The following is an 8,720-nucleotide window of genomic DNA, read 5'->3' as shown; positions in this document are numbered from 1 at the left end:
ACCTGCGTCTGACGAAGTGGGTATTCACCCACGAAAGCTCACGCTCCTAAACGTCTGTTAGTCTATAAGGTGCCACAGGATTCTCTGCTGCTTTTACAGATCCAGACTAACACGGCTACCCCTCTGATACTTAGCTCTAATTTTGTCTCTTGGGGTGTTGCTGAAAGATCTGTAATCTCATTCCACCGTGTATATCAGGCTGCAGACTAAATTTTCTGTCCCCCACTTTTACTTGTAGAGAATACATTGATTTAGTTTTCACCTTTTGGAGTGTTGGCTGAGTAAGACCCCCCAAGTACAGGCACTGTGCATCCTCCTGGGTTGCTCAGATACTCTTCACAGGGTCCTTGGGACCAGCTATTTATTTTATTTTTACATGTGGAGGTCCCTGGTTTTTACTCAAGACTCAGTTGATTTCACTGGGGGATGCCACGTCCGGCTCCACAGCAGGATATTGCCTGTAGGTGTTTCTCACTGAAATAGCAGTTAAGAATTGCAGGCTAGTGGATCTGTAAATCATCAATATGCTCCCATATGACTGTGCCTCGAAAGCTTTAGAAAGAAATAAAAACCATGTGCCTTTCTCTTCCAAAAGATTAGGCAAACCTTTCTTTAAGCAGAAGAGTTTAGTTTGAGAATGACGGGTACAGCCATAAAACTGGGCTTGTTAATAGAGGGCGTACCCGTAGCTCGGACAGACACACAGCTGAGCTGGCTTCCTTGGGCATCCAACCCCCTTGAAACTGAACCCAAAAGTGTTCTTCCCACTTAGAGGAAGATGAAGGGGCCAGTCCTGGTACCAAAACTTCTTCCCCACTTCAGGGCGTGCTCTTGGCATGAGTGGTTAATAGGATCTTGATCCAAGGCTGGGCCAGCAGGTTTGGCTTGCAAGGCCTCTGTTATGAGCAGGGCTTGCAGCTGCGTGCACCCATTCTTTATGAGCTGAGTTGCAAAGGTTTGGTTGCACTGACCTGAGGAATGTCCTTCCCAGAGAGACATCAAATGGCAGGTGAGTTCAGTGAAGTCTAGGAAGAAGGATGGGTACAAAATACTCTGCTTAAGCCTGCTCCTTCTGGTCTAGATCAGACCCGATCCCCCCTGAGCCAAGCTGGCATCCACAGGGACCCTGTCCCCGCTTCTCATGCCCAACCCTGCTCACCTCCCCACCCGTCTAGTTATCCGCCTTCCAGGCAATGGGTTGGGTCAGGTGACTGGCATAGTGTGATGTGAGCCCAGGGCTAGAACCTCCTATAGGAGGGAGCCTGCTCTAGGGTGAGAGAGAGACCAGGGATAGGAAAGACCATGGAGAGAGCTCTTGGAGAGCCCAGAGTGGACCTGGCAGCGCTCACTTGCTCTGAGACATCTGGGAAGCTGAGAGTGTGGGGCTCCTAGAGGGGACTCCTAGGGGACATAGTGGATTGGTGAAGCTGGAGAAGGCGGCTGGGGGATACTGGCTGTGAGTTAAGGGAGAGTGATTGAAAAGCATCAGGCCTGGTAGTGTGGGTGGTGGGGGAAGGAGAGTAGCTGAGGCAGCAGCAGGATCTGACTGTGGATGAAGTAAAAGTCTGTTACATCGGAGACCAGGTGCACACTGCCCACACCACATGCTACTTCTTTGCCACGTGAGCCCCAACCCATGGAAGCAGTAGTTAGGTTCATGGGCTGCTTCCTAGTTCACCAAGAATCTGCTGCAGCCATAGACAGGGTAGCAGTGGGCTGAGCTGTATGGACCACTCCCACCTCCCCTGACTAAGCCCAGAGCCTGGTCTCACACCCCCTAGTCTCCCTCCCATCCTATTTCCTATCAGACCCAGAAAGATCTCAGTGCACCAGGCTCTGGGGCCATGATTAGCCTTCATCGTCACCTGCCCACTCACACAATGCCATGACCGTTCACAGCACGTCCACCCAGGAGAGCAGCTGATGAATACCTGATGGTGCAGTGAGCACTGCCTTGCCTGGTCCGGGTCCAGACTAACCTGGTGTTGATCCACCTGCTGCTGAATGTACACAGCGCCCCATAAGCACCCCACCCTGAGGCGGTCTCAGGGCAAAGGCCAGTTAACACGAGCGAGGGCGCAGCCATAAGGGCTCCATGCCAACAGTGGAGTCACCCCAAGGAGAGCCTCCAAGAAGTTCACCCAGATAAAAGTGTCAATTCCTACTCTGCACAGGGCATTCAGAGTACCTGACATAGAGAGCAAGACATCAGAGTGTGTAGCCTTAACAGCAAGGGCCCTGAGCCAAGGACACAACCACTGAGGGACAGGAGCAGAGTGCCCAGCGGGCAAAGCAGGCCATGCCTGGCACTGGAGAGTTCAGGGCAGAGTGGAGTGCCCAGCAGGTGGAGCAGGCCATGCCTGGCACTGGAGAGTTCAGGGCAGAGCAGGGTGCCCAGCGGGCAAAGCAGGCCGTGCCTGGCACTGGAGAGTTCAGGGCAGAGTGGAGTGCCCAGCGGGCGGAGCAGGCCATGCCTGGCACTGGAGAGGGCAGAGCAGGGTGCCCAGCAGGCGGAGCAGGCCGTGCCTGGCACTGGAGAGCTCAGGGCAGAGCAGGGTGCCCAGCAGGCGGAGCAGGCCGTGCCTGGCACTGGAGAGCTCAGGGCAGAGCAGAGAGCCCCCTGGGTGGAGCAGTCTGGAAAGCAGCGCAAGAGGTGCATGCTTTTATATATGTCCAAAACTCCAATAACATTAAGCTTAAGCGTCTGAAGTGGCTCAGGTCACTTCCCTCAAGCTGCTTGGGGAAGGGAAAGTACCAAGATCAGGGACCAAATGCCAGGCCTCCATCCAGAGATCAGTAGGCCCAAAGCTAGAAATTATAGCTGCCAATGAGATCAGTGGATACCCTTGCACAACCTGGTGGAAACCTGTGCCCCAGGGTCCCTTGCACACTCACAGTTGTGAGTAAGTGCTACCCAAAGAGATGGAAGAAGCCTAAAACCGTTCAACAGGGTAGCCCATAGCTTAGACTTCTGTAAAGAGGGAGAAGCATTGCTATGCCAACAATAGATGGGGCTGATGGCCAGCCCTAACCATAGGTGATGCTAACACTTCTCATTATAAAAGACACTTTTCAGTTGTTTCTAACTTCATCAATCCTTAACCCTTTGGGCTGAAATTTTCTGGGGAAATTAAAATTTAAAATCAGCCAAAACAGTGCGGCCATTTCTGAGCTTAAGGCTCATGAAAAATATGTTTTGCTCATTTAAAAAAAAAATTCAGGGAACCTTTTTGCTGAAAAGCTCCAGTGCCCCCATGCTTTGGATCAGGAACTTGGAATTTGGCAGGAGAAATTGGCTTTCGTGTCAGGGAAGGGTTTTTTGCCAGCCTCTTGAACAGCAACCCAAATGTGCGGCTGAGACTCAGATCTGGGATGGGGGAGAGAAAGGAACTGGCTGGGCAAGGAGACTGAGCACCAATGTGGGGGAGCTGGGGGGGAAGGAGGACAGATCTGATGAGTAACCAGGGTGCAAGGGCAAACCTGGGGTTGGCCGGGCAAAGAGACTGGGACAAGTAGCCCAGGGAAGGGGACTGACTGAGGATGAGCCTGGGGAGAGACTGGAAACCAGTGGGATTGAGTAATGCGGGTGGGGGACATTACTGGAGGTTGGGGGGTGGGGGTGGGAAGGAAACAGATCAGACAAGGAACTAGGAGGGGGACAAGTGGGACTGGGTGAGTAAAGAGACTTGGGGGGAGGTGGGAAATCTGACAGCTGTGGGGACACTGGAACAAGGGGTCCAGAGCAGTAGACTTGGATTTTGGGTGCAAGGAGCCTGGGACTGCGATGAGAGACCCGACAAGTGGAGACTGGGACCAGCTGGCTGCAGAGAATGGGATGGGGATGAGGAGCCAATGGTAGGGTAGAGACAGGACAGGACCAGGTTGGAGAGGATGAGGTGGGATGAAGGGATCAAGCTGGGGATGAAGGGGGGAGGATGACAACAGGCAGAAGGATCTGTGCCCACTAGAGCACACTGCCCTCCTGAGCTTGGGGTGGAACCCAAGATTCCTGAGTCTTGTCAGTCCTCCGTTAGCAAGTAACCATGAAACCCACTGACAAAGTGTCCTGTACCTCTCTAGTGCGGGACCCCATCCAGGAGCTCAGCTTGCTGGCTGTCACTTACTCTGTTGTGGTGGCTGAGAGCCACGTGGTGGATCTAAAAGTTCCAGCCCTGCTGATGACCCATGTGCATATCAATATGATCTGATTTCTTTTCCCTCCCCCCCTTTGCTCTTTTTTAAATCCTGGGAAATTATACACAAAAACCTGACATTAAAAGAACATTGTGAAGGTTGCAAGTCAAGCACTCGGACGTTAGGAAATGCCAGAATTAAGGCTGCCTGGTCAGACCGTATTGCTCATTTTTTGACTCACTCTTACTATGCTCAAAGCAATATGATAATTGGGGTTAGTTTTAAAGTAAATGGCTGCTTCTCATGGCCACAAACAAAATATATTGATTTTATCAAAACCTTTTAGAAATATTGTCTAGTAAAGCTGGGGCGCTTTCTCCCTGTGTGATACACATTTTAATTTGTTGTGGTAAAAACATTTCTATTGGTGTGTTTTGCATGTCCTCCCACACCTTTTTTAACAGGCTCCTCCAATTGCATTATACAGCTCCCGCTCTCTTTCCCATCCCAAACACACCATGAGTGCCCACATCATGGTGGGACACTTCGGGGGTTCGCTCAGACCAGTGTCATTTCCTTTGCTGGAACGCTGGGTGCGTGCGCGTGGCACAGCTTTGGTCCCGACACCAGCAGCCTGTTCATATCACAATAGTCTCACCCTGGCTTCCCCAGCCTGGGCACTCCATGCAGGGTGACACCGACAGCCTTTCAATCCCAAGTCTCCCCTAAAGGATCTCCTCTGTAATGCTCAGCCCCTCTCTGTAGCACTCACAAACCCCCACCAAGTTGTCTGCTCCTTTAAAGAGACAGTGCCCAGCACCAGCCTGCTAGCTTGGCTAAGGATTTTACTCTTCAGTCTGAAACACAGCAGGGAGATGGTTGGTTGGGTAATAAAATACAGTTAAGTGTATTAACAAAGATCGGATATGTAAGTGACAGCACACAGAAGGAATTGGGATAGAGATGGTTGCCACCAAACACACACTTATCAGACTAAAACCTCACTTAGCCTCTGAACAAAATGCTCCAGCTTTTCTCACCACAGTCGTTCATCCTGGCTGCCAGGATCCAACACCGAGCTCAAAGCGCTGGGTTTGTCTCCTCAAGTCAAGGATGTTAAAATGGCTCTTGGTCTGCTGATCGCCTCAAAGTTTAGCTTTGCTTTCAAAGTCAGGAAGCCCTCATGGTACGGTTACCAGGTGGCCCAGTTTTAGAGGGACAATTCCAATAATCCAGATTTTTTCTTATATAGGCACTTAGGACACCCCTCCCTTTATAGCCTCAGGTGGGGCCCTGTCTTCTAGGCTGGTCAAATTGGGAGCACCTGGAGTGCACAGGGGAGCTGAACCTGCTTCATTTAAAGGGACCTGCCAGCCTGTGACAATAAGGATCCATAGTTTGATGTTGGTCCCACAATCATCCACCCAGAATTGTACAGAATGAGAGAAAGAGTCTGGCCTTCACAACAAGACCGTGATACAGCCCTGACCTGCTTTATCATCACTCGAGGAACTGTCACATCCCATGCTGAATTTGTCTGAAATATTGTAAAAGCTATCTGCTAACCACAGTTATTTTGCTTTCTGTAATTTCTTATTTGCTTTAAATCTTATTTTGGCTAATAAAGCTCATACCTTTCCAGTAATTCTCTAGTCTCTACTTTAGCTAAGGAATAAAGATCCAAAGACCAGTGAGAAACTTAGCAGAGGTAGCTGATTCATTCAAATGATTTAGCCAAGGTGTGTTTTATAACTAATCTTTCTCACAGCTGTGGATCATCACTGGCATTGTGTGAATACCCCATGAGTTAACAGCAGTGACTAAACCTCCATGCACCTTTCCTCATAACCCTACTTATGCTGACACCAGAAACCCACATCTCAGTATGGTTAAAACGTAAGAGAACAAGACTGACTTTAATATAAATATGACAAAGGTGTATGAAGAACCTGTTGAATCAGATAATGTATGTTTGTAAAAAAACAATTAACCACCTACTTTTGGGATCGGTATTGTTACAAGTTTCCATTTCCCTATTAACATAGATTAAACCAGCTGTGCCCCCCTTTAACCCTGTCCGCACACCCTCCCCCTCCCATGGAGCTGGGCTGTGGCTGAGGCGTGGCTCTGAGGCCAGGAGGAGGCATGGAGCTGCAGCCAGCGGCTGAGGCTGGGGGCAGGAGCAAAGCTGCAGCCCAGCCATGGAGGGGGATTGGAAGCCAGGCTTACGGCCGTGTGTCTCCATTCACGGCTCTGCCTCTGCCCCCAGCCTCACCCTCTTCCCGGATTGGGAACAGAGCCGCAGCCAGGGGCTGAGACTGGGAGTGGAGTCACAGCCAGGGCGTGGTGGGGGCCGGCAGCTGGGCCCCCAGTTGCATGCGGAGCTACGCCAAGGCTGGGGCCAGAGCCAGGCGCAGAGCTGGGAGCCAGAGCAGTGCTGGGGGCAGGATGGGGCTAGGGAACATTCCTCTGTACCCCATTAGGGGGTTAGTGCCCCACAGTTTGGGGACCTCTGGATTAAACACAGTACGCTCAAGATTTAGGCCCCAGTACTGCAAACGCTTACTCACATGCTTGACTTTAAGCATACAAGTAATCTACAATCGTCAGTGTTTACAATGAAGCACGTCTGTCTTTACCTACCCGTTGTTGAGTGTGCTAAGTCGTCCTCTCTGTGCTGATCCCCAGAGGACACGAGTTGTTACAGCTGCAGAGGTTTGGCTCTTGGACTCAAGCTGCAGCCATTCATGCTTTATGGGCCCAGCTTCAATCCCTGCTGTGCCAACCCAGAGGGGGCCAGGATCGGGACTACACCAATAGAACAAACCAAGAGGAATGAAATCCTGGCTCCATCAAAGCGGATGGGAGTTTTACCTCAGCTCTTTAAGTGTGAATGATTCCCAGGCTCTTTCCAAAGATACTAGATAATTTGTAACAATGATTAACAGTTACTATTTACATATTAATAAAGCTACAATGTATGAGCAGTAAAACAGAGCATTTACATTTCATCAAGTTTTCTACCTGTGTATTAGTTTTATTTGTCCCATGTCCGACCTGGCCTGTCCTTTTGTAGCTTGCACAGGACATTGACAAGAAAACTCATATAGACACATTTACAAATCCACAATTTTCATTTTTCAGCCTCTCAAGAGTAAATCCTTAGCACAGGACTAAGTTTTTGGTTTGTTTGTTGTTTTTTGGCCTGTGTGATTACGGACTGACAATCAGAGGGGGCAAAATGCTTCACACAACTTCCCATAGAAAACAGTCACCAAAAATTGTTAACCTAACCACCTCCGAAAGCCCCTTTAAGCTATCCAAGCTCTGCTGATGCTGGCTACAAAGATCATGCTATGGGATTTGTCACATGGAAAGAGAGGCCATTGCAATTGCTATTATGTCCTCCATGCCAAGATCAGACCCACGGCAAACAAGAACAACTATACTGCATTCAGTGTGCATCTTCCCTTATGTCATTTTTTGAGGGTGGATTAGAGTTTCTCACTCACCATCTCTCTCTCTCTCCTTCGTGGGGGTATTTCTTGTTTCTTTCTCTCCTGTGTTCCCTAGTTCTGTCCCCTAGGACAGCCTCATGCTGAGTAGACCTTTACTCTGTGTAAACTCCCACTGGTTCCACCAGGACTATTTGTGGAGTAAGGGCCTTCTCATTGTCTCTCTCAATTTCCCTCTCTCTTCCTCAGTCTTGCAGGCAGTAGTTGGTGATTGCTGTCTGCACACATGGGTCATGCCATGCAAAGAGCCAAAAGTTTCACTGGCAAATGTGCTAAAACTTTTTGAACTTTCTGAACAGCTAAATTAATGCTCCATTCTTATCAATGCCACGGTTTGATGTTTAATGATGTTTGGTGTTTAATGAAGGCTATTTATCTCTTTGTGCTTCAGCCACATGATCCACCAGCTGATTAAGAGATTGTACTCTATCATTTAGATAAACTGCAAACACCACACTTGGCAATCAGCATCCTGCAAAAATAATTAGGAATCTCGTTTCCAAACGATGACTCATTCATTATGGTGTCGTTAACTGCATGTTTGACAGGGTGCTACAACCACGGAATCTGAAATAGATCAGACGCTAGCAGCAGCTTTTCCATTCAAAAAGCTCCTTTGAAATAGCGTTTGGGACTAAGGCTGCCATTAATTCCTTCCGGCATCACACTTTGAGAATTTCAATAAATCTCACTCAAGAACTCTAAGGCCAGATCCCCAGCTAGTGTAACATGACTGAGTTCCACTGACACGGGGATCTCACTGATTTACCCAAGTTGAGGGTCTGGCTTTGTTCTTTGGAAAAGCAGAGGGGACACTACAGTAGAGCTGCCAACTTTCTAATTGCACAAACCTGAACACCCTTGCCTCACCCCTTCCCCGAGGCCCCACCCCCTGTGGTAAACGTCTGTCTCAGATCTGGACTTTAGCGTCCAAAATCTGGGTGCTTACCTGAACCTCCCCCAAGCTCACTACCAGCTTGGATTTTACTTCGCTGCCACCAGATAAGATTTAGGCTCTTATCAGCCTGGGTTCCCCAAATACTCCTTGGGGGACCCCCTCTGTGGCCTCCC

The sequence above is a fragment of the Chelonoidis abingdonii genome, chromosome 4, assembly GCF_003597395.2.
Source record: "Chelonoidis abingdonii isolate Lonesome George chromosome 4, CheloAbing_2.0, whole genome shotgun sequence".
In the NCBI taxonomy this organism is placed as follows: domain Eukaryota; kingdom Metazoa; phylum Chordata; order Testudines; family Testudinidae; genus Chelonoidis; species Chelonoidis abingdonii.
The sequence above is the reverse complement of the archived record's forward strand: the minus strand, read 5'-3'. Positions refer to the sequence as shown.